This window comes from Spinacia oleracea, chromosome 1 (assembly GCF_020520425.1).
Source record: "Spinacia oleracea cultivar Varoflay chromosome 1, BTI_SOV_V1, whole genome shotgun sequence".
In the NCBI taxonomy this organism is placed as follows: Eukaryota; Viridiplantae; Streptophyta; class Magnoliopsida; order Caryophyllales; family Amaranthaceae; genus Spinacia; species Spinacia oleracea.
The window spans coordinates 124,465,290-124,472,209 of NC_079487.1; the positions used below are offsets into that span (position 1 = coordinate 124,465,290).

At 28.4% G+C, this 6,920-nt stretch overlaps 1 long non-coding RNA gene across 1 annotated transcript; it reads left to right on the forward strand.

Moving 5' to 3' along the window:
- Positions 1-1,706: 1,706 nt before the first annotated feature.
- LOC130466193 (uncharacterized) lies at positions 1,707-2,751 on the forward strand. Its single transcript, XR_008926207.1, has 2 exons — positions 1,707-1,909; positions 2,426-2,751. It is a non-coding gene; the product is annotated as an uncharacterized lncRNA (long non-coding RNA).
- The last annotated feature ends 4,169 nt before the right edge of the window (positions 2,752-6,920 follow it).

The following is a 6,920-nucleotide window of genomic DNA, read 5'->3' on the forward strand; positions in this document are numbered from 1 at the left end:
ACTAGAGGAGTTTAAGTTTAAGTCGTTTGGCAGACAGATTAGCAACACAGTATAAGAGAAAAAAGGGCACCCACCAACAACATCAGTAGTACTAATTTGTGTAGCAGATTACCAATTAGGAGTACTAATTTGTCGATTTCTTTGACAAACTAGCAGATTACCATAGCAGAATGACGATTTATATCACCCAAATTGTCATATTTTGTTTTAAAGATTTTTCTGACTCTAGATTAATTATGTCATTCTGTATGCTCTAACTGATAATTGCTCACTCAAATCGTTGGAAAAAATTTATGAAACATTTATAGACTAATCGATCCACAATTAATTCATCCACAAATTTCTAATTCCCAATTTTTTTTATAAAATGATTAGCTTGATGATAACTATTCGCTATTAAAAGAGAAGACCAAAACCAATAAACATGAAAGGTAATTGACTGAAACAAATACCTTTTCCTAATCTTTTATTTTCTAAAGTATAAATCAGTAATTGTAATTTTAATTTTAATTTCCTATATCATATAAATAATGTAAAAGCATTATTTCCTATACAAATTATAAATATTTTTCTGAAACAAAAATTACATTATTCAATTTGTAAATTAGAATATAAAGATTTTCCTACCTTTTTGTAACATGTATAATAGGTTATAAAATCTATATGTTTTAGTTTCCAATTACGTTCATGACACATAAACATGTCATGTCATCATTGTAACACGGCTTAAATGTCTCATGTTGCGACCTTTATCATTTTCATTTCTCATATATTCTCTTCACATTGCGATGAAGAAGGTGAACGGTGCACCCGCATACATCTTGGATGTGTTGAAGAAGTTATCAGCCCCATTTGAAGGGGTTTATATTACTTTTAAAAAAAGTGAAAAGTGTATAGTGGGAAATTTCCCACATTGGTAAAAATCATCTTTTTTATTTGTTGATGTTTTACATCTTGTATAAGAAAGTGAGAGAGTGGTATTGGTGGACACAATATGTGGGTCGGCCATGTCGAGTCTGGCTCTGACCTCGTAAACTTGAGGAATGTAATGTGCGGACGTGGAGTGGGGTTTTTGTGTGTCTTACCTATTTTTTTGGTACCCGACAAATGTTCTCAGTAAAGCTAGATTGATTTTGAATACATATTTCATCATTCAAATAGAATTATTGTACGTTTTCTATCACCATACGTCATCGTTTTCACAAAGGGAGGGGTCAATGATTTAAAAGAAACCTCAGAATATTAACAAATTCGCTATTCACCAAGAAATACACTACGTATGAAAGGTAGAGGGGTAATTAAACCTAATTAATCTCCATAAACGAGAGATAAAGAGAAGATCGTGGTAGTATTATATTTCCAACTAGTATTTGGTACAAGTGATATATTTTGATTTATTTGACAAGTAAATAAATATGAAGGTTCTAAATAAGAATTACTCCGTAAGTCTTTATTTCCTAAAACAATTAATAAATTGTAACAGAGTCCATGACTAAATAAGTTAATAATTTTATTTGCCGAATGTAATTTTGGTAGTGGATGCTATTAAAGACAGGGGCGTAAATGGGAGGATGAAAATTGAAGAAAATTAAAGAGTGATGCTAATTAGAGGTTGAAATTGAAGGTTTTTAATTTGGGTATTTAAAGGTAAGAAAGGGACTTGTAACGTTAAAGTGTACATTAATATCTTGAAACTGAAACTGTGGAATTAATCGTCCATTAATTTTACCAAAATATTGTAGTATAAATATGCACGTACTTACCAACAAGATTATTTACATTCCAAGCATTACATTAAAAATAATTGTACGAGAAAGTGTAGATTATTGCATACGTCCAATCTCAAACATGAAATCATCACACTTTGTTCCCGTCATGTTGCTCCTACTACTCTTTGCTTCTTCGTCCGGTATTTGTTCAGCTTTTTACTTTACTTTTATTGTAAATACTCCGCATTTAATTTATTGGTGTGTAGATTGTCAATAAGAGCAATGATATAGACTAGAAGTCTAGAATACATTGATCCGAGGTTTTGAAAATCACCCTTCGAGACATATTCAATTAAGATAGTGGTCGTTAAAAAAAACATACTTCTAGACGCTGTTACAGCCAGGGTCAATATATTAAGAATATGGCAACATAATTATGATTTATTTACGTTAATGCTTATTATTTTTATACTTGGTATGACACATATTATATGGCATGGAGAAATAAAATCATCCTTGTATGTTACAGGTTGTGTTGGTTGCATTATTGATTTATTGGTGGATCCATAATATAGGAAGAAGTATTAGTTTTCAAAAAATTACTTTAACTTAGTTAATTTTGAATTAATTTTTAAATAGTGACCCGCTATATTTTTGTTGCGCAAAATAATTTATCCATGAACGTAATATTTGTCGTGGGGGTGATGTTGAAACAGGCGGCATATCAGCAGTTAGATTACCAGGATCATCGGTTGTAGATGGCAAAGTGGTAGCTGATTTACTTACTACTAGAACCGGTAATGGGTGTACTGATATCGGCGCATGTACTAGAGCTACTTGCTATGGAATTTGTCCAGGTTTGGGAGCTTGCATATTTGACGATACTGCGAAAAGCGGCGTTGTTTGTTGTTGTATTTAATTTAATATTCCTTATAATATAATAACCGATTGATTGTCGAAAACTATGGAACGGAGGTAGTAGTACTTATGAACATGTAACACGTTTATGTCAAAACGGAATAAGAAAATTTGTTCTTAGTTATTTGCTTCTTTGCTTAAATTTTGCTGTCAATCGCAAATGCGCAACAATATATTTATATACGGAGTAGTTCAATGGTACTAGTACCGTACTACATAGATTAAAAAAAATAGTTTGGCAAATCGGGAACTAAAATGAAGTATTTTGTTCTCCTTAGAGATGGACAATGTCATGATGAAGTTAGAAGTGAATGAATTGCTCTACTAGATTAATCCCGTACGATGCACTTTTTAAGAAAAAAACTTTTTGCTCAATGAGTTTTCGAGAAAATAATTAGGTAACAGACGAAATATTATATAAGTTGAATAAATTTTTTAATACAAAAATATAATGGACTCGTAAAAGTACATTAAAACATTAGGGAGCATCTCTTATAAAAGATTACGTAGATCTGGATATTGGACATAGTCAGGCCACTCAATGAGGTGGTTAGGGTATAGTTAAAAGGATTTTTAGGAATATGTATTTAATGGATAGAGTCGCCGGACATTGTCGATATATGGTCAGCATTCAACAATGATAGTCCAATCGTTGCAATTTTTTTAAAATATATAGTTATATCTTCGTATTTGACTTTTTTTTTAATGCAGAAATAGGAAATATATATTACCAAGAGAGGAATACACCTCTAAAGTTTTGGTACATACAAAAGGGCCTATAATTTGCAGATGTGCCATCACAAAAACCAATATTGGCACAGCATCACAGGTTAGAACTAGGCATGCAAGAGTTAATATATAGACAAGCAAAATAAAGGAAGTTAGATCCATTGACATTCTTCTTTATACAGTACTCCATGATCCAAAACCAAGCAGCTAAGTACTCGCTTCTTCCTCCAGAACCATTTCCATTTCATAGTCATGCACCAAATTTGGGGGAGGTTGGAAGTGATACACCTTCAGTGATTTCATCTGTCTCCCAATCTCAGCAAGGCCATGAGCGATCTTATTTGCATCCCTCTTAACATGAAAGATAGAAACCACCCAGTTTCTCTGCAGAAGAGAAGTAATATCAGTGATGAGAGGAGAGAGCTGATGATCTTTATAACTCTGTGGGTGTTCCAGCATGAACTTTAGAGCTTCAACATCAGTCTCTAATTCCAGGTGGGTGATCTTCCTTTCCCAGGCAATGAGAAGGCCTTCTTTGATTGCAGTTAGCTCAGCAGAAGCAGCACCTATGCTGCTAAAATGAGAAGAGAAACCAATCTACCAGATACCTATGCTGCATCTAATAACTCCACCTCCTCCAGCATTGTTGATATCAAACCGTGCAATTGAAATAGTAGGAGTAGTATGAAATTAAAGTAAACTGAACAAGAATAGTAATCGTAATTGGTGAAAATTGAAATCACACATTTTGACGTATAAAAAAATGATAGTTGAAACAAACAAGAATTTTAAGTGGATACCCAATATCAAATTATCCATGATGAAGGTTGGTGAAAAAAAAATTGATTTACTTTATCGTCTGTTCCAACCACAGAAAATTAATAAATAAATACATATTTAGAAGATAATCATAAATATAAATTGTGATGAGAAAGGATGTAAATGTAGCGTATCAAATTGGTCAATAATATTATTTCTAAACTATGGTTTACAGAATATAAATTACTCTATATACGACTTTGACAATATTGTATCTAATGTCAACTAAAAAGACAAATTTGTGTATAAACAGTATTTGGAGTACTCCGTATTCAAAATATGGTTTATGCATCAGGATGCACAATGCTGCTGTGCACCCTGTTTTTTAATGAACATATAGTTCAAATACAAAGAACACATTGTTCATACCTAATGAACATATAGTTTAAATCTATAGAACATATAGTTTAAATATTTTACTAGTACATGTAAATTGAAATCATTCTCCATGTTCATTAGATTTTCAATGAATGTTCAATAGGGTGCACAATGAGCATTGTGCATCCGGATGTATAATCCAAATTGCGACTCAGTATTTGTCTCTCCTTTTTAAAGTGGATGTCAAAAACTAACCCGATCTAACTAATATACTTCAACAAAAATCGAAGTGATCTGGAAAAATGTTTGCACACTGAATTCTTTTGGTCACAATCACATAATGTTCCAGCACAAAATATTATCCGATTAAAACCAAACTGATTAGACCCGATCCATAACCAACAGATAACCCGATTTGACAATCCACATATTATTTGACAAATAAAAAAAATTCCTAAAAAAAATGACGGATGATAAAGTACTAAAGAAAACTATATAAAAAAAGACAATGACATTTTTTCAAATGCGAAGCCCTCGCTCCCAAAACACTCATCACCCGACTATTTAAATAGTGTGGAGGAGATAAGTCCCAACATTGTGGCTCAATAGGTTCAATGTACATGGGTCACATTCTTCGCATGATTTGAACCCTGTGGTCTGAGCATGCCAAACATTTCAAAACTTGACCTTGCTATTTACCAGCTGAGTTATGCGAAGAGTGGTAAGGAGACAATTTTGTGGTTAAACTAAAAGGCAATAAAAAGTAGTGGTACTCTTTTACCATAAAGTTTCCGATTAAAAAAATGTTGGAAATTCCATAGTTTGACTTGTTAGATGTAAACCCAGAACTACTATGAAGATCTTTACCACCACTTTCGTCAATTTCTTGTCGACAATAATAAATTTTATACTCAAAGTTTCCATCACTAAATTGCTTTTACTAGTAATTATTGTCCTTTTTTTTTCTTTGTTTAAGTAATTAATACTCGTACCAAGTTTGATAGTTGGAGAATCGAGTGATCGACAATGAGGTAGACAAAGTACGAACCATACGGTTTTAAGGAATCTACTACATGTACATTTAGTGTACAATGCATCTTGTACACCATATTTTTCTATTGGTTGAAATGACATATTTATTGTCTTTTATTCTCATTTTTTAGTGGTTTTGATGACGTGTCAATAAACTAATGGTGATGTACAAGAAAATCTTGTACACTAAGTATACATATAGCCTTTTAAATGCTTGATTAGCTTTTGGGCTCGGAGGATGTTTCAAGTTTTAGATGAATAACAATGACTTGGTAATAATTACTTTGTACATCTTTTCACAAAACCTATTATATTAACAATAATTTTGAAACTGAAAAATATAATCCGACATCAAATATTGAATAAGGCCCCGTTCTTTTTGGCTTAATTTCAGTTTCAAGACTTATTTAGCAGTTCAGTTCAGTTCAGTTCATGAGCATTAAGTTCAGTTCAGTTTAATTCAGTTTAATTCAATTCAATTCAATTTAAATTAATAATAATAATAATAATAATATATTAATATTTATATTATTGTATTACTTATTATTTATATTTATATTATTATATTAATTATTATTTATATTTATATTTATATTTATATTATTATATTACTTATTATCATTATTTATAACTAATTATTTATTAATAATTAATATAACTTATTATTATTTTTATTAATTAGTTACGGATTATTAGTTATTAATTATTTAGTTATTAACTATGAATTATTATTATTATTAATATTTATCATTTATTTTAATTATTTAGTAATCAATTACAGATTATTATTATTATTATTTATTATATAGTTATTTAGTTGTTAATTAATAATTATTCTTTGATTATTATTTAACATTTATTATTATTATTTACTATTTATTATTTATTATTTATTATTTATTATTTATTATTTATTATTTATTATTATTATTATTTATTATTTATTATTTATTATTTGTTATTTATTATTTATTATTTATTATTTATTATTTATTATATTTATTATTTATTATTTATTTATTATTTATTATTTATTATTTATTATTATATTATTTTTATTATTTATTATTTTATTATTTAGTATTTTATTTATTATTTATTATTTATTATTTATTATTTATTATTATTTATATTATTATTTATTATTATTATTTATTATTTATTATTTATTATTTATTATTTATTATTTATTATTTATTATTTATTATTTATTATTTATTATTTAGTATTTATTATTATTATATTATTTATTATTTATTATTATTTAATTTATTATTTATTATTTATTATTTATTATTTATTATTTATTATTTATTATTTATTATTTATTATTTAGTTATTATTATTTATTATTTATTATTTATTATTTATTATTTATTATTTATTCTTTATTAT